A 25,319-nucleotide genomic window follows, 5' to 3' on the forward strand; every position below is an offset into this window, starting at 1 on the left:
TCGATTTCAGACCTCGAAACAAGTAAAGACTCCTCACCCTATTTCCTATCACGGTATTAAAGCTAAATAAATAGTTAAACTATATTTTGTGACTTTATAGATGTATAATTGATTAAGGTTGCCAATGGAGCCCGAGTCTAATACAGTGTTGGTCTATTATTGTTTGATCTAATTTTCAGTACTAAATGCAGTATGATGTTTGATGTAATTATGTTATGGTCTCGTATGCATGAATCATGTTTTCTTTTATTATGGTTTGTATTATGGTGAATCTGATACTGTGTTGTCTTGTTTGGTGTCAATTACTAGTTTACATGTTGTGTATGATTGGATGATTGAGATCAAGAAAAAAGGCAAAAAGGTTATGTGAATTGATAAATAGATAATGTGGACAGTCTAACTAGATATTCTAGGAGATGGTGGACAGACCGGGTATGTAGGAAACCCTACCGGGAACGTGGTCTCTCATATCGGACGGGATATGGAGCCCTTATGTGTTTTGGCGCCCATACCGGACTGGGTATGGGGACGGTCCGTTTCACCCTCATACCGGACGGGGTATAGAGGTTTATGATTTTTGCGCCCATACCGGACGGGGTATGGGGACAGCCCTGGAATCAGGTTATTAATGTTAATGGTTTACGGGTAGCGGGGACCCCCTATGGATCCCCATAGATACTAGTAGGCTGGTAAAAGAGAAAAATATGTTGTTTAATGATTGAAATACAAAAGCGTGGTAAGTGTTATGTTATAAAGTCTATATGATTTCATGATGATGATAATGTTATTGCTTTCATATGTTGTTTTCATGGATCTCACCGAGGTAAGTGAACAGTAAAGGTTTTTATGTTAATAAACGAGTTTGTTATAAATTATGCTCCATTGGCCATTTTTGTTTTCTACCCACATTTACTTCCGTGGCAGTGAGATAGTGTGATGTCTTTACTGGGCTGGTGTAGCTCATTCCTTATTTAACCATTTCAGATCAGGAAGACATTGTTTCCGAGCCCGTTCCGCAGGAAGACAGCGAAGGGGACGCCTAAAGACTTCATAATTATATTTATAGTTCTTATTTCGAGTATCTCTTTTAGTTAGTTTGTTCCTTCATATTTTGAGTACGTTTTAGTTATTGTGTAAGGGATGTTAATCAAAATTTTTATTACGCTTCCGCATTTAAGATTTTTAATACATTCATTTCATGTAAATTTTCGGGGCTGTTACAGTTGGTATCAGAGCCGCGTTTCTCGGACCCATTCCTTACACAATAACACTTAGAGAAATACTCACCAATAAGTCATTACTCAACCATTCCTTATGAAATGCAGGTGCAAAGAAATGAGTAGAGGAAGACACCCACTAAACCGAGCGGCCCGGGATAATTCGTTTCGGGAGGATGTAGACAGATTATTTGAGATGATGGAAGGGTTCATAGTTGCCCAGCAAGGGCGAGAGGAGAGAAATGAGTTACCCGACCCTCCTCCACTATCGCAGAGAGCTGCCCTTGCTTCCTACATGCCGGTAGGGGAAGCAGGACGTTGGTGGGAGCTCAAGCAGACCACCCTGCCTACACTAGTCACTTGGGAGCAGTTCTTAGCGGCCTTCCATGCGGAGTGTCTCCCTGAGCACATCCGACACCTAAAGGAAACAAAGTTTGTTCAACTGGTTCAGGAAAACATGACAGTATCAAAATATGCTCGTAAGTTCCTAAAGCTGGGCCGATACTCCCCAGAGACATTGATGGATGAGGGCCGAAAGGCCAGGAGATTCCAGTGGGGTCTCCGTCCGGAGATCAGGCAACACTTGTTAGTATTGGAGCTCAAGACATATTCAGCAGTCCTAGCAAAAGCACAGATCGTGGAAAGGAGCTTCAACACCCGTCCTCAGCCAGGAGGGAGTTCCTGACCCTCAGCTCCGTTCTGCAGGCCAGCACCTACTGCACCTGCCCAACCAAATAAGAGGCCCAGACCAGCCATCCAAACCCCTCCTCAGGCTCCAGGGGCAGCACGTGGGAAGATCTGTCAGCACTGCGGCAGAGATCATAGGGACCGACCCTGCTACCGCCTCAACAACACTTATTGCATTTGTGGCAGTGCCCAGCATTATGCAAGAGAATGCCCGAGGAACCAGAATCAAGGAAGGCCTCTTATCTAGGACAGAGCTTACAACCTTACCCAGCAGGATGCCGATGCCGACCCGGATGTGGTATAGGGTATGTATACTATCTGTGACCATATTGCTCATGTTTTATTTGACACTGGTGCATCGCATTCCTTTGTTTCACATGTTTTTGTTTCCAAAATTAATGTATTATCTAATAAACTTGATTCATTGTTATTTGTGTCTACTACCGGAGGTGAAACACTATTAGGGGAAGTTATCTACAGGGCTTGTGCCATGGAGATAGCAAATAAGAAACTGAGTGTAGACCTGATAGGATTAGACACGGGAAATTTTGATGTGATCTTAGAAATGGATTGGCTAGCGGCGTATCACACCACCATAGATTGTTTTAACAAGAAAGTTGTATTTAATCCTTCTAATGAGGAGCCATTTACAAATTAATAAAGTCATTTAGTATTTATTCCTTAATGGTAAGTTTTCTTAACTTCTAGTGCCTTAATCTTACTGTTTTCTCTGACTAGGCAAGCCCAAGAAGGAAATTTGTATTCTAGAGATTCTGGTAGTCCGAGACTTCCCAGATGTGTTTCCGGACGAACTGCCCGGTCTGTCAGTGGACAGAGAAGTCGAGTTCACTATAGACCTACAGCCAGGTACCCAGCCCATTTCGGTCGCTCCTTACCGCATGAGCTGTATTGAGATGGAAGAGCTGAGAAAACAGATCACTGAATTGCAAGACAGTAGCTTTATTAGACACAATGTGTCCCCTTGGGGTGCCGGAGTCACCTTTGCAAGGAAGGGATATGGAACATTGAGACTGTGTATCGATTACAGAGGATTGAACAAGGTTACGATCAAGAACAAGTATCCCCTTCCCCAGATTGATGACCTCTTCGACCAGTTGCAGGGTGCACAGGTCTTCTCTAAAATAGACCTGTGATCAGGTTACCATAAGGTGAAGATAAGAACAGAAGACATCCCCAAGACGACCTTCTGAACCAGGTACGGACACTATGAGTTCCTGGTCATACCATTTGGGCTAACCAATGCCCCGGCAATCTTTATGGATCTGATGAACAGGGTCTTCAGAGTTCTTGGATCAATTTGTTATCGTGTTCATTGATGACATCTTAGTCTACTCAAAAAACAGAGAAGAACGTGCTCACCATCTTGCCTAAGTTTTGCAGGTCCTCAGAAACAAGAAGTTATATGCAAAGTTGAGTAAGTGTGGATTCTGGCTTGAGCAGACCGCCTTCTTAGGACACATCATATCGAAGGAAGGGGTATCAGTGAATCCCAAAAAGGTTGAAGCGGTACTTGGCTGGGAGAAGCTGACATCAGTTAAAGAAATCCATAGCTTCTTCGGAATGGCAGGTTATTACCGCAGCTTCGTTGAAGGATTCTCCAGTCTACTAGCTCCTCTAACCCGACTCACAAAGAAGAATGCCAAGTTTGAGTGAAATGAGGACTGCGAAATAAGTTTTTCAAAATTAAAGAAGTGGCTGACTACTGCACCCGTGCTAGCCTTACCGAGTGGATCAGGAGGATATACAGTTTATAGTGATGCCTCCTATCTGGGCCTGAGTTGTGTCCTGATGCAGCATGGAAATGTCATAGCATATGGGTCCAGACAGTTAAAGAATCATGAGAAGAACTATCCCACCCATGACTTGGAGCTTGCCGCAATCATACACGCCTTGAAAACCTGATGCCATTATTTGTACGGAGAGACCTTTCAGATCTCTACTGATCATAAGAGTTTGAAACACATATTCACTCAGAAGGATCTCAACATGCATCAGAGAAGGTGAATGAAACTCTTTAAGGACTATGATTGTGATATCTTATACCATCCGAGTAAGGGCAACGTGGTAGCAAATGCTCTCAGCAGGAAAAGTGCAGGTATCTTAGCCCATTTGATAGTTTCAGAATGTAGGCCAATTGGGGCCACGCAACAAGTTTGACTTTAGGATCTGAAGAGAGTCACATGTTTGGGCCGCCTGACAGTCCAGCCCGAGTTAATCTAGAGAATAAGGGAAGCCTAGTCAGTCGACCCCGCCCTGGTAACCCGCAAGAAGAATGCAGAACAGGGAGTGAGCTCAGAATTCTGAATCTCTACCGATGGATTACTTCGTTTCTAAGATAGGGTGTGTGTCCCAGATGACAGTGAGTTAAAAAGAGACATCATGATGGAGTCCCATAGCTCAAAGTTTGCCATGCATCCAGGAAGCACCAAAATGTCCTAAAGCATGCGACCCCAGTTTTGGTGGCATGGGATGAAGAGAGACATAGCCGACTTTGTATCTAAGTGCTTGGTATGTCAGCAGGTCAAGGCAGAGCATCAGCGCTCAGGTGGGTTACTTCAGCCTTTACCGATCCCGGAGTGGAAGTGGGAACATATCACCATGGACTTCGTATCGGGGCTACCCAAGGCACGTTCAGGATATGATGCCATATGGGTAATCGTTGACCTACTTACCAAGTCTTCCCACTTCCTAGCCATCAGGATGACTGATTCATTGGACAAGTTGGCAATGATGTATATCCGGGAGATAGTCAGATTGTATGGGGTTCTAGTGACAGTAGTATCCGACAGGGATCCCAGGTTCACTTCTCAATTTTGAAGTAGTTTCCAGCAAGCTATGGGAACAAAGCTGTCTCTTAATACTGCCTTCCATCCCCAGACTGATGGACAATCAGAAAGGACAATTCGTACGCTTGAGGATATGCTCCGAGCTTGTGTCCTGGACTCTGGGGGCCATTGGGACGACCATCTACCCCTGATAGAGTTTGCCTACAACAACAGCTACCAAACAAGCATCGGTATAGCTCTATATGAGGCGTTGTATGAGCACTCATGCAGATCACCGATTTGTTGGGAGGAAGTGGGTGATAGAAGATTATTCGGCCCGGAGTTAGTAGAGGAGACCACGTCCAAAATAGTTAAAATCAGAAAGAACATTCAGATAGCTCAGAGTAGGCAGAAGAGTTATGCAGATACCCGGAGGAGAGACCTAGCGTTTGAGAAAGGCGACCGGGTATTTCTTAAGGTCACTCATTTCAAGGGAATTAGTAGGTTCGACAGGAGGAGAAAATTAAACCCCCAATATATTGGACCCTTTGAAATCTTAGATAGGATTGGTACTGCTGCCTACAGACTAGCACTGCCTCCAGAGCTCTCCAGAGTCCACAACGTGTTCCACGTTATCCATGCTACGTAAGTACAACCCGGACCCTTCTCACGTCTTGGCTCATGAACCGCTTCCACTCCAAGAGGACTTGTCTTATGAAGAAGTACCAGTCAGTATCACGGACCGAAAGAGCAGAATACTCTGCAACCGGAAAATATCATTTGTAAAGGTCGTGTGGCAGAACCACACGCCTAGAGAGGCTACCTGGGAGTTAGAATCAGAATTTAGAGCCCAGTATCCCCATTTATTCGACCAAGAGTAAGAGGCAAATTTGGGGGACCAAATTTCTTTAAGGGGGGGGGGGGGGGGGAGTTGTAACACCCAAGTATTTTTGTTTTAATTTTATTCTTATTATTTTTATTTTTTTTTCGCATTTGAATTTTTTAGATTTTTATTTAATTTAATTTAATGAAAATAAAAATAATAATAATGATAAAATTGGGTAAAAATATTATTTGGATTTAATTGAAATTGATTTTGGAAAAAAAGGATGAAAATTTGGATTCTGGGGGTGTTTTTGAAAAGAAAATCGGAAACCGGGGGGTCAAAACGCAATTTAAAAATGTTGTGCCACGTCAGCAGCCATGTCAGTAGCCCGGTCAGTAGCCCTGGCCAACTAGGACACGCCGCGTGGCAAAGAAATGCTGACACGGGACGGGTCATGCGGGCGATCCACGTGCGCGCGATCGGACAGCCCAGATCCGTTCTCGCACGCACGGACGGCTCAGATCAAATGTGCGCACGGACGGCCCAGATTCACGCGTACGCATGGTCCAGATTTAATCCCAATTAAATCGCGATCGGACGGTCCAAATTTAATCTTGATGGACGGTTGAGATTAAAAGGCAAAAGGTATAAATAACCTCACCCACACCTGACCACAAAACCCTAGCCGTCAGTGCCTCACTGAAGAAGAAGAACCAGATGCCGGAGGAGCCGGCCGCCGCCACCCGCCACCGCACCGGAGAGGTTTTCGACTGTCAATCGAGGTAAATTTTCTCTCCCTAGCTCGTTTTTCGATGCTGAGTTCCCCTATGGCCAAACCGGAGCCAAACCACCGGACGAAAAACCCAGCAGAAGTCCGGCGGTGCCACCGCGACTCCCCTCTATTTTTGCCTCTGATGAGGCCCTTCCCGGCCTCCGTTCGATGCAAATTTTATACCACTGTGATCACCATTCTTTTCTCTACAGGTTGATCGGAGCCAAACATCAAAATGCGACTCACGCCGGAGGAGTCGCCGCACCCGAGAGCACCGCCACCGGTAAGTCTCAATTTTTCGTGATTTTTTTGGCCCCCTGAGGGCCTTAGGGTTGTTTTATCGCAGGGACCGATGCAAGTTTGGCCGAAAACGGTCAACCCGAGGAGGATCACCGCCGCAGGCAGCGGCGTCGTCGTCAGAACATGGCGGAGCCACCGTGCCGGAATTTCGATATTGGCCGAAAGGGGCCCTAGGTCTGATTTGGAATTTTTTGGGACACGTGCAAGTTCCGGTAGTGCGTTTCAGTTTTCTGATAAAAATTCAGGAAAATTAGGGACAGCCCGTAGACGCACTGTTGAGTCGATTTCAGACCCCGAAACAAGTAAGGACCCCTCACCCTATTTCCTATCACGGTATTAAAGCTAAATAAATAATTAAACTCTACTTTGTGACTTTATAGATGTATAATTGATTAAGGTTGCCAATGGAGCCTGAGTTTGATACAGTGTTGGTCTATTATTGTTTGATCTAATTTTCAGTATTAAATGCAATATGATGTTTGATGTAATTATGTTATAGTCTCGTATGCATGAATCATGGTTTTTTTTATTATGGTTTGTATTATGGTGAACCCGATACTGTGTTGTCTTATTTGGTGTCAATTACTGGTTTACATGTTGTGTATGATTGGATAATTGAGATCAAGAAAAAAGGTAAAAAGGTTATGTGAATTGATAAATGGATAATATGGACAGCCTGACTAGATATCCTAAGAGATGGTGGACGGACCGGGTCCGTAGGGAACCCTACCGGGAACGTGGTCTCTGTAGCACCCGGAAAGGAGGAAGAAAAAAAAAAAAAAAAAAAAAAAAAAAAAAAAAAAAAAAAAAAAAAAAAAAAAAAAAAGGGGGGCCACGTCAGCAGTCGCGTCAGCAGCCACGTCAGCAGTCCCTGACCAACCAGGGCCTGCCACGTGGCAAGATCGCGTCACTCCAAAAGGAGCCACGTTGGCGATCCGCGTGGGTGCGATCCGACGGCCCAGATCAATCACGCGATCGGACGGCCCAGATTCAATCGCACGGACGGCCCAGATTCAAACAAAAACGAACGGCCCAGATTAAAACAAAATGAACGGCTGTGATCAAAAGGCAAGGGGTTATAAATAGAACCCCCACACCAGACCACAAACCCTAGCCGCCAGCCGCTCGCCGGAGAAGACAAACCAGAGGCCGACCGCCGCCACCCGCCGCCACTCGCCGCCGCACCGGGGAAATTTCCGACTGCCGATCGAGGTAAATTTCATACCCCCGACTCGTTTTTCCCCACTGATTCCTCCTATGGCCAAATCGAAGCCGAAATCCCGGCCAAACGGCCGGAATACGCGGCCGAAGCCCAGCGGCGCCGCCGCGCCCCCTCTCGGTTTTTGCCTCCGACGAGGCCCTTCCCGGCCTCCGTTCGATGCAATTTTTATATCACCGTGATCACCATTCTTTTCTCTACAGGTTGACCGGAGCCGAATCACCAAAACACGAACCTCGCCGGAGAGCCGCTGCACCCGAGAGCGCTGCCGCCGGTAAGCTCCGTTTTTCCGTGATTTTTTGGCCCCCCGAGGGCCCTAGGGTTGTTTTCTGACAAGGATCAATGCGAGTGTGGCCGAATTCGGCCGAAAACGGCCGAAAACAGTCAACCCGAGGCGACTCGCCGCCGCCAGCGGCGGCGCCGTCGCCGGAGCACGGCGGAGCCGCCGTGCCGGAGTTGCGATTTGGGCCGAAAGAGGCCCTGGTCCTAATTTGGATTTTTTTTGGAACACGTGCAGGTACTGTTAGTGTGTTTCAGTTCCCCGGGAAAAATTCAGGGAAAATTAGGGACGGCCTGCAGGCGCACTGTGAATCGTATTCGGATCTCGAAAACAAGTAAGGACCCCTCACCCTATTTCCTATCACGGTATTAAAGTTCAAAATGATAAAAACGGTATTTCTTGAATTAACGCATGTGTGAAATTGCTTAAGGTTGCTAATGGAGCCCGAGTCTAGTATGATTGATGATTTACTGTTATTTGGCCTGTTTTACACTGTTTACAGCTTTAAATGCATTATGGGGTTTGATGTGTTCATTTTATAGTTTCGAATGCATATATTACTGTTTTATTAATTATGGGTTGAATGACTGAAAAAAACTGATATTGTATGTTGTCTGTTGGTATGAATTACGATTTGCTTGTTTAAAAGTGAATTGATGATGTTGATTGAGGAAAAGGAAAATGAAAGATTGTATAGACTGATAATTGTATTATGGGGGTCAGCCTGACTAGATATCCTGGGAGATGGTGGACGGACCGGGTCCGTAGGGAACCCTACCGGGATTGTGGTCTCACATGCCGGACGGGGTATGGAGATCTTATGGTTTTGGCGCCCATACCGGACGGGGTATGGGGACGGCCCGTTTCACCCTCATACCGGACGGGGTATTGAGGTTTATGGTTTTGGCGCCCATACCGGACGGGGTATGGGGACGGCCCGTTTCACCCTCATACCGGACGGGGTATTGAGGTTCATGGTTTTGGCGCCCATACCGGACGGGGTATGGGGACGGCCCTGGAAACTGATTATGAATGTTAAAGGTTAACGGGTAGCGGAACCCCTATGGACCCCCACGGATACTAGTAGGCTGGTAAATGAGAAAGGGATATTTTGTACAATGATGGAATTACAAGAGGCGTGATAAGTGTTATGTTTTACAGCTTAGATTATTCAATGATTATGATGATGTTATTGTTTTTCTCATATTGTTTTCATAAATTCCACCAAGGTAAGTGGATGGTAAAAGTTTTATTATTGATAAAAGGTTTTATTGTAAATTATGCTCCATTGGTCTTTTGTGTTTTTCTACCCACCTTTACCTCCGTGACGGTGAGATATCGTGATGTTCTTACTGGGCTAGTGTAGCTCACTCCTTATTTAACCATTTCAGATCAGGAAGACATGGTTCCCGAGCCCGTTCCGCAGGAGGACGACGAAGGGGATACCTAGAGACTCTGTAGTCATACTCATAGTTTTATTTTCGAGTTTCTCTCTTAGTTAGTTTAATCTTTTATATTTTAAGTACGTTTCTGGTTTTTCGTGTAAGGGATGTTAACTGAATTTTTGATCTCGCTTCCGCATTTGATATATTTAAATACTCATTTCATTTTAATATTTACGGGGTCGTTACAGTCTCTCATACCGGACGGGGTATGGAGACCTTATGTATTTTGGCGCCCATATCGGACTGGGTATGGGGACGGTCCGTTTCATCCTCATACCGGACGGGGTATGGGGACAGTCCTGGAATCAGGTTATTAATGTTAATGGTTCACGGGTAGCGGGGACCCCCTATGGATCCCCATGGATACTAGTAGGCTGGTAAAAAAGGAAAATATGTTGTTTAATGATTGAAATGCAAATGCGTGGTAAGTGTTATGTTATCAAGTCTATATGATTTCATGATGATGATAATGTTATTGCTTTCATATGTTGTTTTCATGGATCTCACCGAGGTAAGTGGACAGTAAAAGTTTTTATGTTAATAAATGAGTTTGTTATAAATTATGCTCCATTGGTCATTTTTGTTTTCTACCCACCTTTACTTCCGTGGCGGTGAGATAATGTGATGTCTTTACTAGGCTGGTGTAGCTCATTCCTTATTTAACCATTTCATATCAGGAAGACGTTGTTCCCGATCCCGTTCCGCAGGAAGACGACGAAGGGGACGCCTAAAGATTTTATAGTTATATTTATAGTTCTTATTTCGAGTATCTCTTTTCGTTAGTTTGTTCTTTCATATTTTGAGTACGTTTTGGTTATTGTGTAAGGGATGTTAATCAAAATTTTTATTACGCTTCCGCATTTGAGATTTTTAATACATTCATTTCATTTAAATTTCTGGGGCTGTTACATATATAGTTTACTTTAATTTATAAACCAATATTTAAATTACTTTGAAAATAAAAAATACACTCCACACCTTCAAGATTGCATAAACCCATTCTTCTCCCTCATGTTGTCGATGTCTTGTCTCCGTATGCCTTGCCATCATTGTAACTTGAATCTTTTTCACTCTCACAGGGCTAATGTGACACACCTTACTATTGTATTCTTCAAAAATTTTAAACAAATAAATAAATTAAAAAAGTATGAGCATTAACTTAAGCCAAAAATAGAGAAAATTAGCAAATAATATATTCGATAATAAAGCAATAAAAATAAAAGATAAATAGCAAATCTAAAAGAGAACTTGTGCAAATCTTACCTATCTCCACCCACTACATGTTCATAGAATGTTCGAGTGTTACAGAAATCATGTAAGACATTGAAGTATAAGAAGCGGGCGGCAACAAGGCATTTGATGCTAATGCTAAGAGCATGAAAGATCTAATCGTGAGATGTTGGTGAGCAGTGTAAAGGCGACTTCAACACAAGAACTTGAGAGAGGAGATGGAGTTTCTCCACCTAAAGGTTTGGGAAAATAATTTATTTTTTTTAGTTATTAAATAATTTAAATATTAATTCATAAATAAAAATAAAAATATACATCACTTGTGCACAGTTTTGATGATTCTCAAATGACTATTTATCACGAGAGTTTATTTAAAAAATTTTAAAAATATATTACGAGTATACATAATACAAATACTTATGTGAAAAAAAGGTTAGTTGTACATATGCTTAAAAAATATTATTATTTTACAGCAACATAAATATAATCAAATCATCAATCAGAAGACAATTTTAACAGATTTTTTAAATAGTTGTTTATTTGAATGATTTATTTAGAAAAAATCTAAAATACGATGCTTATTAAAATATATATATATATATATATATATATATATATTGTACAAGTGCTTTTAAGATATTTATCATATTATTAATATACAATGAATAATTAATGAAAAAATTTGTTATAATAAGTTTTAGACTTTGATATCAATAATACGTAGAATGTATTTAATTCAGATGAAATAATATCCTTATCAAAACAGCTTAAAATAAAGTTCTACTGGGGGTACTGTTTCATAAAATGAAAAATCCTGAACTTTGGATGAGAATTTACTTTTCATCTCTTCTTCCTTGAAACTTCCAACTTTAAGCTTTGCCATACAAGCTTTTATTAAACCGAGTTTAACCATGTATATCCAACAATTGTTTGGCTTTCTTTTTTCATAGTTCATGGAGTATAACTTTTATAACACGATGTATCCATAAACGGTGCTGGTCACCATGACGTGGAGCCTTTTGGCAATAATCTTTGCTATGCCATGAGAGCGCTTACTCCACTCTTTAAAGCAAAACCACTAATATAATTCTAATTGCTACTCATACAATCCCCACTTCTTCAATCAGTGTTCTCTTATCAATTTTATATATATATATATATATATAATGTACGCATATGCCAGACCATTAACCGACCTCTCTGGGTTCTAATTAAACCGTTTTAATATAAGATAATAGCTTAATTAATTAGTTAATTAGCTGTGAAACACCAAGTCTAGTGACGGCTAGCTCACTCACGCCTCCCCTTTAACCTCTATAAATTCCCTTGTTTAGCAGTCCTACCCTCACAAATACATACTGAGTAAACATACGCACAAATAGCGAGAGCATATTTACATATACAAATATATATATACACACACACACACACACATATATAAAGTTTAGCCCATGTCTTCCCTGGGAGCAAGTTGTGCAAGAGTTTACATTATGGAAAAACATCAAAAGGAGAAACTGAAGAGAATAGAAGAGGAGAAAAAAGTGATGACAGGGAAAACTAATGAAGTGAAGACAAGTAATGAGTCGTCGTCGCTTGGGAAAAGTAAGAAGATCCATCCGACAAGTTCCGAATGTACATACTCTACTTAAACACAACCAGCCTAACATAATAAGGAGGTTTAGAAGGTGTCTGAGATTACTTATTTTGATCTTACGAATAAGTTAAACACCTTTACTCTAATATTTGTGTTTGAAATAAAATAAGTCAAAATAATTTAAAATATTTCAAAGTAAACACCCTGTATATGTGTGAAAAGATCAGCTTACGTATGGTTCTTAAGTTTGCATGGCCGCCTGTCTTATCTTTGTCTTTTCCATTTCTTGTGAGTGTAGTTAATTTGGCTTAGATAATTAAATTGCTGAATAATAGAATCAGCAGACTTTTATCTTTGGTGCATAATTGTCTCTTTGTAAAAATCAAGTTGACCCACTAAATAAAATATATTATTTCATGGCAATCGTTTTCACTTATCACTTATATAAGTCCTATATAATTTTGTTTGAGGTAATCTTACATTCATATTTTCCGGTTTAAGTGGGTTAGGAGCTATTGGTTAATACCAAGGCGTTCTAGAAATTATTAAGCTAAAATTTCTTTTTAAATACAAGTCTTATTATACGAGTCAGGACATTAACATTAAAATATATGTGATAATTAATTATTTGTATTTTTATAAAATAGATAAATATTTGATTCATCGTAAAAAAAATTATGAAATATTAAAGATTCTTCAACTCAGCTGATCAAATCCAAGCCTGCTCCATTCTGTTAAGAAACCCATTTTTATTTGGCATTTTAATATTTTAAAATAAAAAAAATTTAAAAAAAAAAAACATCTTAGGAATTACTTATTACTTTATAAGAGTTACATGTTCATCTTCTGTTCATAATTTACAATACAAACTTACATTGATTCAGTCAAAGATATATTTTATTCTTCCGAACAAAGACTCTTATATAATAAGAGAGAAAGATGTGAAGCCTATTTTTCTCCTACCTTAATTCTTCTTCTTCCTCTCAATGACAAGATCAAGAAAAAATATTCCCTAGTGATTTCTCAAGAGGCCATACTAGTTATCTCAAGTTAATCTTATGCTTTGCAAATAATTTTTTCTATTTAAATAAAAAATTTTACTGTTAAAGATATATAAAAATTTTAGTACTCAGATAACAAATTTAGAATATATATCATATATAATTTTAAAAGAGTAATATGTTCATGTCTTGGCTTCTTTCCCCTTCATTCGATGATGTTTTTTAGAACATGATTGGTTCTTGAATATCTAAGAAAGTTAAAATTATTATTAATTAATTTTACATGATCTGCATACTTAAATAAAGAAATAAATAATTTTTTAGATTTTATTGTACGTCGAAATTATAGGTACAAATTTCTATAAAACAAATAATTTATTTTAAGTTTAATGGTCTTCTTAGTTTTATCATAGAGATCTTGAATATTTTTTATCTTTTGTGACATTTCACTTGAGTTTCCTTGAGAAGTGGATAGTGCAACATGAGTAGAAGGAGGTAGAGTATGTTGGAGAAGAAAAATATAAAATATTTTTTATTTAATCTAAATGGGATGTAAATACATAATAATCTACCATTTATATATATAGGCAATGACAGAACTACTTATTTATTTTTGTTTAACCACCCATTTATCGCTATTTAATTTATTATTATTTTACTTTAATTTTCTATAACAGTTAATTTATAATTTTCACTTGTAATCCATAATTAAATTAATTCTAACATAATTTTAAATTATTTATTCAACAAAATAATCTCTTTTAAAGACAAAATGGTCTCTTGGCCTTCCTATTCAAAATGTTGAAATAAATCAAACATTTTTTTTTCTTGTCCTTCCTAATGTCAAGCCACTTTTTCATCAAATTCAACATTACTATTGATCACAATCTTATCATTATCTGGAGTAACCATTTAAATTTACATCATAGTTAATGAAAACATGTTTGACGTTTTGTTCATCAAGGTAGGATCTCTTTTATTGTGGCATATGAAATGCTTCCAAAAGCTCATAAATGGTTAATATTAGACTTCATTCCACTCCATGCTTCTTTGGGAGTCTTGTTTTTAATATTTGATGTTAGAGATCTGTTGGACAAATGCACTGCACAAGAAATTATTTCAACTCAAAATTCCTTGGGCATGTTTTTGGCTTTCAACATACTTTTAGCCATATTAAGAGTAGTTTTATTCTTTCTCTCCACAATACTATTTTGTTGTGGTTATATTAGAATCGTTAAAAGGCGAATTCTATTGGATTCATAAAATCACAAAATTCTTTAAAAGTGAGCTCAACTACTCTATCAGTTCTCAAAGATCTTACTTTATAACCATAATATTTTTTTACAAGAGTTTTGAATTTTTTAGAAGTAACAAAAACATTCAAGTTTTGCTTTAGCAAATATATCAAAGTCTTCCTACTAAAATCATTGATAAAAAAGTAAAAAATATTTGTTTTTACCAAATGAAGATGGAGTTATTGGTCTAAAAAATCAGCATGCCAAGTTGAAATAATTTGGTTGCTCTTATAATGGCTTCTTTTAAAAAACTCATCCTTAAGTGTTTTCTCAATAGACACGCTTCACATAATTGATTAGGATGGTTGATCAAAGACGTTCATTTCACTATTTTTTCTTCTTTCATTGCTTTGAGTTTGCATAAATTCAAATGGTTAAATCTCATATGCCAACACCATGTTTTATCTTCCATAGTAGCCTTCAAGTATCTTGTTTCAATAGTGTTGATATTCAACTCGTGTTAAAACTAAAGCAATAAAACAGAGGCTGTTATGAGCTAAAACAGAATGAATGAATCTTAGACTTTATTCAATAGGCTGAAATCTCACCACACTATATTTAATAGCTGAGCTCTTTAAATAAAGTTTTTCTAATTATAAAAACTATTAAAAGAGGATAGTAGCCTACTAACTTCTATTGTTACTCAAATATCTTAACAAACCCAAAAAGGCTGCACTTTTTAGGCAATAAACTACTGCATGTGCTAAAGATTAGGACAACTAAAATAAGATTAACATAAATAAATAATATTCAGTAATCCCTCCCTTAAACTAAGAAATACATTTTCAGTTTAATATATATTAACCACTGAACAACTTTTAAGCAGCGTTGTTTTTTAAAAGAGTAGACACCAAATATCTCTGAACTTCACAAATGATGCTGACTTGAGGGACTTGGTAAATACATCAACAACTTGATTTTCACTTCTACAGTAGATAAGATCAATTACTCCATCTTTTATGAAGTTTCTTAGAAAATGAAACTTCACATATATATGTTTACTTTTCCCATGTATAATAGGATTTTTGGAGAGTTTTATTATTGAACTATTGTCACAATAAATGAGAGTTGATTTTTCTATTGGAAATGTATTCTTTTAAGAACTTTATATAACCAAATTGCTTAAATAACATGTGTTGTTGATGCTATAAATTCAACTTCTATAGTTGATAAAGTCATAATTGGCTACTTCCTTGATGACCATGAAATTGCTCCCGAGCCTATCATGAAAACATAACCTGACGTACTCTTCCTATCATCCAAATCTCTAGCATAATCGTTGTTAATAAATTCAATTAAGTTTGACTATTCTTTTTTATTATATAATCGACCATAATTTTCAAAACCTTGAAAGTATCGAATGATTTGCAGTAAAAAGATGTATCTCCCTTGGACTTTCCATATATCTGCCGATAAGATTTACAGAATACGTTATATCAGGCCTTGTGGTTGATAAATACATCAAACTTCCGACTATTTGTTTGTAAAGAGTGATGTCAACTCTTGCCTTCAAACTCTTTAATTAGCTTCAAATTAGGCTCAGTGGGATTATTGACGGAATTACAATTCTTCATTTGAAACCTATCCAGTATCTCTTGTTTATACTTTTTTTGTGGAATAAAAATTCCACCAGTAGATTGAACTACCTCAATGCCATGGAAATAATGCATCATTCCCATATCAGTTATATTAAATTCCACTTCCATTAACTTTTTAAAACTTTCAAACATGGAACTATCATTTCTAGTATAAATTAAATCATCCATGTATAAACAAACCATGAGCATTCTTCCTTTAGCATTAATCTTTGTCAAAAGTGTATGCTCATATAGGAATTTTTTAAATACCTCCATAGAAAAATAAGCATCTATATGACTATACCAAGCTCTTGGAGCTTGTTTTAATCCATATAGTGCCTTTTTTAATTTGTATACTTTATGTTCTTATCTAATCTTAACATAACCAGGTGGTTAATCAACAAATACTTGTCCATTTAAGTCTCCATGCAAGAAAGCCGATTTGACATCCAATTGAAAAATAGCCATGAATTTGAGCAGCCAATGCAATCACTAATATGATAGTATCAAGTGATACGACTGGCGCAAATACTTCTCTATAATCCATACAAAACTCTTACTTATAGCCTTTAGCTACTAAGTGTGTTTTGTATTTATTGATTTCATCGTTCTCATTTAATTTTGTCTTATATATCCACTTCACACCTTTTGTCTTATGTCTTTTAGGAAGCTCAGTTAATTCCCACGTTTTATTTCTTACAATTGCTACAATTTTTTCATCCATTGCCTTTCGCCACCTTGAGTCTTTAACAACCACATTAAAAGTCGTAGGACCACAATATGCAAACAAAGCAAAATGAGTAAGTGGATCTTCAAACCAATAAATTCAAGGTACCTCATAATCTGTCATCCATGCCAGTCATCTTCTAATATGTTGAGGTCGATCCACTTCTTGTGTATGAGTTGGGATTGATAGTTTTTGAGCTAGAACAGGTGGAATTAGCAATTTTTTGATCTCTATTACTTGTTTCTCTTTTTCAAAATCCACTAGAATATAATGTTAAATTTCTTTTTCATTCTATGGCTAGGTTGTGTCTTCATCTAAGATCAAATCACAGCTATTAATAATTTTCTTGGTGTTAGGATATAAATTTTATAAGCTTTGAATTGATTATTAACACACAAAAAAATACATTTTTCCCTTTTATCATCCAGCTTCTTCCTCTGCGCATTTGGAATATGAGCATACACAATACACCCAAAAATTTTAAAATGATCAACACTTGATTTTTGTCTGCTCCATCTTTCTTCCAGAGTCTTATTTTGAAAAACAAATATAGGACTCCTGTTTAGTATATGAGTGCTTCAAGCAACAACTTCAAGCCAAATTCTTTTTCGAATAGCACTTGTTATCAATATACTTCGCACCATGTTGAGGATTGTACGATTTTTTTACTTGCAAACACAATTTTGTTGAGGTGTGTAAGCTGTTGTAAGTTGCCTCTTGACTTTATTATTCTCACCAAAGCTCATAAATTCTTGTGAAGTGAATTCTCCTCTAAGATTAGTGCAAAGAGCTTTTATGGGGCTGCTAACTTCTTTCTTAACAAACACTTTAAAAATTTTAAATGCTGTAAATGCTTCAAAATTTTCCTTCAAAAAATATGCCCATGTTTTTCGATCATCAATGAAGATTATAAAATATCTTTTACCACGGTTAGAACTGGTCCATAGAGATCTAAATGAACCAACTCCAGCACTTTCTTTGCTCTTCATGATTTGCCTTGTGGAAATGGATTGTGGTTTTGCTTGTTAACAACAAAATTTTCCCAAATTTCAGAAAGAGATGTAGTAATTTGAGGAAGCTCAACTACCATGATCTTTTGATGAAGCGTTCTTAGTCCACCAAAGTTCAAATGCTCATATTCCAAAGGTACCACAAGCATGCCATATCCTTTAATTTTGCTAAAAAACATGAGTGACAAATATTATAGAGATGGAGAGGAAACATCCTATTTTTGGTCATCTTAGCATGAACAATTAAGCTTAATTTGACATCTTAAATTCTGCAAACTCTATTTTTTATAGAAATTTCATAACCCTTCTCTTGCAGTTGACCAATGCTTAGAAGGTTGGTCTTCAAATCTAGAACAAAAAGGACGTTTGAAATTATATAAGTAAAATCTCCATTAGTTTAAATTACTACCTACTTTTTTCCCATGATTGTAACTTTGGAGTTGTTCCCAAACTTAACATTTTCTCGAAAAGTTCATCAAGAGTGGAGAAAACTAACTTATTTCCACTCATATGATTAGAGAAACCTATGTCAAGACACCATAAGTTGTTAGTTTCTTTCTTCATGTGACAACCCATCAACAATGATATCTCTTCTTCCTTTTTTTGCAAAGTTAGATTTATCTCCATGTACTTTGGACAAATTTATTTGGCACTGTGACTTATAATGACCATATTTGTAGCATCTATAACATTCAATTATGGACTTGTCTAATGATTTTGAATTGTAGCTACCTCATCCCCTTCTTTTGTTTTGAAACTGATTTTCTTGGTGTTGTCTTTGTTGATTATTATTGCATCTGCCTCTGCCTTTACCTCTTTCCCTGTTATTGCCTCTCTTGTTGCCTTGACCTCCAGTTCGATTATTTGTTGAATGATTTTCTGTTGAGGCCTTCATTGTTGGCTCTTCCTTTTCTTGTTGATTAATTTTTTGTTCATCTATTAGCAAAAATCTATGTAATTCATCAATTGAAAGCATATCAATATCATGAGATTCTTCTAAGGCACAAACCACAATTAAATTTTAGTGTCATAGTTCGAAGAATTTTTTCAACAATTGTAACTTCTTCGGTCTTGTCACCGTGAATTCACATTTTGTTGACTATTGTCATCACCTGTGAAAAATAGTCTGAAACTGACTTTTCATATTTCATTCAAAGAGTTTCAAACTCTAAATGAAGTGCTTGAAGCTGATGCATCTTTATTGTTGTTGATCCTTGATTTTTTTTTATAGAGTCCCAAATTTGCTTGGAGGTTTCTTTTGAAAGAATAGTTTCAAGGTTGAACGATCAATTGCTAGGAAAAGATAGTTCTTCGCCTTGAGATCCTTTAACTGTTGCACTTATAATTCAGTTCTTTGTGCATTAGTTATTATCGTGCCAGCTACTAATTCAAAAATTCTTATAGTGACGACTTAGTAGTACTCTTTGGATATGAGAAAATTCTTTATTAACATGCTCCAATGATCATAGTGACCATCGAAGCAAGAAATTATTGGTTGAACATAAGTTTCAGTTTCTATTGATTTGCTGCTGCAAAGATAGGGATACTGTTGTATCACTCTTATCTCACGTCACTCTTTTTTTTTATGTGTTAGTTATTCACTCTTCAAAACCAACCAATGGTGCTGATGCCACTATTAAAATTGAAGCAATAAAATAAAGATTGTTATGAGCTAAAGCAGAGTGAATGAATCTTAGACTTTATTCAATAGGCTGGAATCTCACCACACTGCATTCAGTAGTTGAGCTCTTTAAATATAGCTTTTTTAACGATAAGAACCATTAAAATAGGATAACAGTCTACCAACTCTTATTGTTACTCAAATATCTTAAGAAACCTAGACAGTCTGCATCCTTTAGGCAACAAACTACTGCATGTGCTAAAAACTAGGACAACTAAAATAGGATGAACACAAATAAATAAATAAATAATATTCAGCAACTCGAACATTCTAATCTTTGAGATATGCACCTTAACAGTCAAATTAGCACTTTGATCTCTAAGTCAAAGGCAACAATATTTTGTGTGAATTTCATATCCATTTTTAATAAGTTGGCTCAAACTCTGAACATTACTTCTAAATTTTAGTAGATAATAAATCGTAATTATAAGTACATGCACATTATTCTTTGAAGAAATTAAAATTGTAAATCTCCCTTAAATTTGAACTTTTGAAGAGTTTCCAAAAAAATCATATTCATTTATCTTCTCATCAAGTAAATTTTCCTTTATTGCCACATATGTGATTGCTTGCTCCATTGTCCACGTACCATGAACTATAGTCATCATGATCTCCATCTTTATATACTAACAACAAACTTGTCCCCTTTACTTTCTCATCTTGTTTATCATTAACAATATTAACTTGCTTTTCCTTTTTGTTTGAAGTGTTACAACATTCTAAAGCATAATAACTACATTTGTGATAGCTGTAACATTCAACGTTGACTTGTCAAACCTTCTATAGTTACCTCTTCCTCTTCTGCTTCTGTGACCTCTACTTGAATATTTAATTTTATCTTCATTTTTTGAATCATGTTGAGTGCTATTTCTTTTGGGCACTTAACCATGATCATGAACTCATTCTATACCTCTTCCTCATCCCTTTTGCCTTTCACCATTATTCAAAAAGTCATTTGATTTGAAAATTTGCTTCAAAAACTCTTCTTATCTTCTCATTATTTTCTCTTCATAAATTTATAATGATCCCTATAATTGCTCAAAAGTCACAATTGTAAGTCACCTAAACATTACAACATATTTAAGTGACAAGATAAATAAAAATTAGTAGAAACAAAAGATCGATAAATACCTCCCACCATTACTTAGTTTGAATAGTTGGCTTGTTTTTCCTCTTTGTGTTGGATTCTTCTAAGCCTTAAGAATCTCACTCGATGGAACAATGTATTGAAGAAGATTTTTATGCTTAGAGACCCAATAATGTTGCATCTATTTATAGACGTTTTTTCATATAAAAAAAAAAGTTATGCGCAATAGACAATTCAATTTTGTAACGTTTTTCTCATTAAAACTGTAACATAAATGTTTAATTATGTAAAACTTTTTCTCATTAAAACTATAATGAAAATACTTAATTCTGTAACGTTTTTCTTATTAAAAAATGTAATGAAAATACTTAATTTTATAATAGTTTTCTCATTAAAAAAACGTAAGGGGAATACTTAATGAAGTTATATTTGAGTTATTACATGGACCATTAAAGGAAAAATAACTCACATTCTCCTACTTGGTCCGTATATCTCATCAATAATACTCAAATTTTATGAATCATTTATCCTTAAGAAAAGTAGAAAAATATATAAATCATGACGATAAGTCCTCTAAAAATCAAGTATTGTCTTTCATGTATCACTCTGCATTTTACTTCTTTAATTTTTTCCATTAACACTTAGTGAATAAACCTTATGTTTATTATAGGTCTAAACTTTAACGATATTTCTCAAAATAAATAAATAAGTGTGTACACAAGTAAATTCTAAAATGAGAAATGTCACAAACAAATAGAGTTTCATTATCATTCATTCTTATAACAAAATTTATAAAGTGGAATCAAGTCTCATCTTAATCAAATGATTCTTAAATTTCAATGGTGGCATGTCTTTAGTCAAAGGATCAACTATCATCAATTCAGTTCTAACGTGTTCTATCACTATTTTCTTATCTTTAACACATTGTCTTATGGCTAAGTATTTAGTGTCGATGTGTTTACTTCGACTACCACTTTTGTTGTTTTTAACTATGAAGACTACAGTTGAATTGTCACAATATATCCTCAATGGTCTAAAAATTGAATCAATGATTCTAAACCCATAAATGAAACTCTTTAACCATACTCTATGAGGTAGCCTTAAAACATAAAATGAACCCAACCTCCACAGTGGAAGTAGCAGTCAAGGTCTGCTTACCGCTCCTTCAGGATATAGCTCCACTAGCAAACATAAAAATGTATCCTGATATTGATTTTCGTGAATCAATGCAACCAATAAAGCTTGAATCAGAGTAGCCAATCACCTCCAAGATATAAGTTTACCTATATATAAGCATGTAATCCTTTGCTCCTTGAAGATATCTCAAAACTTTTTTTGCAGCCCTCTAGTGATCAATACTTAGATTACTCTGATTTCTTCCTAACATTTCAGCATCAAATGCAATGTTAGGTCTTGTGCAAATTTGAACATACATTAGGCTTCCAACAAAAGAAGCATATGGAATTTTCTTCATTTGTTCCCTCTATAAATTGTTCTTCGAGCATTTGTTCAAATTGAACTTTTCACCATTCACAATGGGAACTATACTTAGCAAATAATCTTTTATCTGAAACCTCTCTAAAATTTTTTTAATATAGGTTTCTTTAGATAGATCTAAAATATATTGATTTCTGTCTCTATGAATCTTAATGCCTATAACATAGTACGCATCACCCATATCTTTCATATCAAAATTTTTAGAGAGAAATTATTTCACTTCACACAACATTCCCTTATCATTACTTGCAAGTAGAATATCATCCACATAAAAGACAAGAAAATAAATCTTACTCTCACTGATCTTTTGGTATATACACTAACCCACAATGTTCTCTATAAACCAAATGAAGAAATAATGTCATGGAATTTCAAATACCATTAATGGGAGGCTTGTTTCAATCCATATATGGAATTCTTCAATTTGCACACTAAGTCTTCACCATCACTAGAGAAGAATCTTTCTAGTTGTTTCGTGCAAACCTCTTCCTCTAGAGGTCACCATTAAGGAATGTCGTTTTCACATCCATTTATTGTAACTCTAGGTCAAAATGAGCTACTAATTCCAATATAATTTTTAAGGAATCTTTCTTATATATAAGAGAAAAAGTCTGTGTAGTCAATTCCTTCCTTTTGAGTAAATCCCTTTGCAACGAGACATGCCTTGTATCTCTCAATGTTGCCTAAAGAGTCTTTATATGATTTGAAGACCATTTGCAGCCAATGACTTTTGCACCATCAGGCAACTCAACAAGGTCTCATACCTTGTTACTCTTCATGGAATCCATTTCATCTTTCATGGCATTGAACCATAATTTTGTCTCTCTACAACTCATGGCCTATGAAAATGACTCAAGATCATTTTCTGCTCTAATATTATAGTTAGAATCTTATAAATATATAATATAATCACTAGAAATTGCCAACTTTCTCTCTCTGGTAGATCTTTTTAATGTTTCAATAATAGGTTCTTGAGAATTCTGTTGTTCTTCAACTGGTCGTTCAGAGTATATCTTGAACAATTTGATCTACCAGAATATTATCAGCATCTTGTGGAACTTCAATGATTGGTTGCTCAACTTCCGTTTGTTATTTAAGGGTCTTGTATATGATAACCAATCTATTTTCTGAAGTGAAAGGTTGATCTCTCATAGAAATTATGTTCTGAAATTGATCACTCCCACTGATTAAGTCATTTTCAAGAAATTTTTCATTTCTTGACTCCATAATTCTACTATTATGACATGTACAATAGAATCTATATCTTTTGGACCTTTCAGCATATCCAATGAAATATCCACTAATGGTCATTTGATCAAGTTTTTTTTCTTTGGGATTGTAAACTCGTACTTCATATGGATATTCTCATACGCGTATATGTTGTAAACTCGGTTTCCAACCCTTGAATAACTCAAATGGTGTTTTTGGAATAGCCTTGGTTGGAACTCGATTTAATGTATACACTGTTGTCTTAAAAGCTTCAACCAATAGTGAATTAGGTAGCTTAAAACTACTAAGCATACTACGCACCATGTCTATTAAAGTTTGATTCCTTTTTTCTACTACATCGTTCCGGTCTGAAGAACCAAGTATAGTGTATTGGGTAACTATCCCATTTTCTTTAAGAAACTTTACAAATAGACTAGGTGTTTGACCATCTCCAGTGTATCTACCATAATACTCTCCACCTTTATCAGTCCTCACGATATTATTTTTTTTATCACATTATTTCTCTACTTCAACCTTAAAAACTTTAAAGGCATCTAAGGCTTTATCTTTATTACGAAGTATATAGAGAGACATATATCATGAGTGGTCATCTGTAAAGATGATGAAGTATTTCTGACCATATGTGGCCACGTCTGGACAACAAATATTCGAATGTATGATCTCTAATATATTTGAGCTCATTTTGGCACCTTTCTTTAACTTGTTGGCCTATTTGCCTTTAATGGAGTCAACATAAGTGCCAGAATTAGTAAAATCCAAAGTTTGAAGTACTCTGTTTTCTACTAATATTTTAATTCTATCAAGAGAGATTTGTCCTAATCTCCAGTGCCATAAAATAGAGGACTCCTCATCCATAACACATCATTTAGTACTAGCTTGAACATGCATAACATTATAAGTGATTTCATTTTGTAAACTAAGAGAGAAAAGACCATCAAACAACATACCATTCTCGACAAGTTTAGATTTATGAAATAAATCAAAACGATTCTCTGAAAAATTAAAAAAATATCTAAAAGGTACAAGTCTTAAGACTTAAATCAAATTTATAGAGAAATTTGGAATATAAAATTTGTTCCTAACTTCGAAATAAAACCACTATTTAAAATCAAATTGCATGTTTCTATGGCCTCTACATGTGAATGCATCTTGCCACCTGAATAAATGCATTTCTTACTTGTAATTGGTTTCTTTAGGTTTTACAAAACCCTACCAAGAATTCGAAACATGAATTGTAGAACTAGAATTAATCCACTATGTGTTATGACCAACATCAACCATATTAGACTCATAACAAACTAATGAGATTAGACTACCTTTCTTCTCAAGCCAGTTCTAGAATTTAGTACAATCCTTCTTCATGTGACCCTTCTTTTTATAGAAGAATCACTTGGATTCTTTCTTTATGTCAGTCTTGGGAGAAATTTTATCTTTCCCTTTATTCTTGGCTTGATTCTTTTTCTTTCCTTGTGTTACGATAAAAATATTTTCTTCCTATTCCAATATCAGCCTCCCTTCCTCTTGAACACACATGGTCAAAAGTTCATTAATTGACCATTTATTTTGACGTGTGTTGTATGAAATTTTAAAAGGTCCATACTGTTGTGAAAAAGTGTTCAAAATATAGTTCACAAGGAAAGTATCAGACATCTCAACCTCAAGTTTCTTTAGCTGAGCAGCAATGCCCCTCATCTGCATGATTTGCACATGCAGACCTTTCACACTAATGAGCCTTAGGGATGAAAACTTCATAATTAGGGTGCTTATAAGTGCCTTATCTAAAGTTTCAAATTGTTCATCAATTGCCTTCGATAATACATTGACATCAGTACACTGTTCGACAGAACCATGAATACTA

Source organism: Carica papaya, chromosome 6 (genome assembly GCF_054855325.1).
Source record: "Carica papaya isolate Zhongbai chromosome 6, ASM5485532v1, whole genome shotgun sequence".
NCBI lineage: Eukaryota > Viridiplantae > Streptophyta > Magnoliopsida > Brassicales > Caricaceae > Carica > Carica papaya.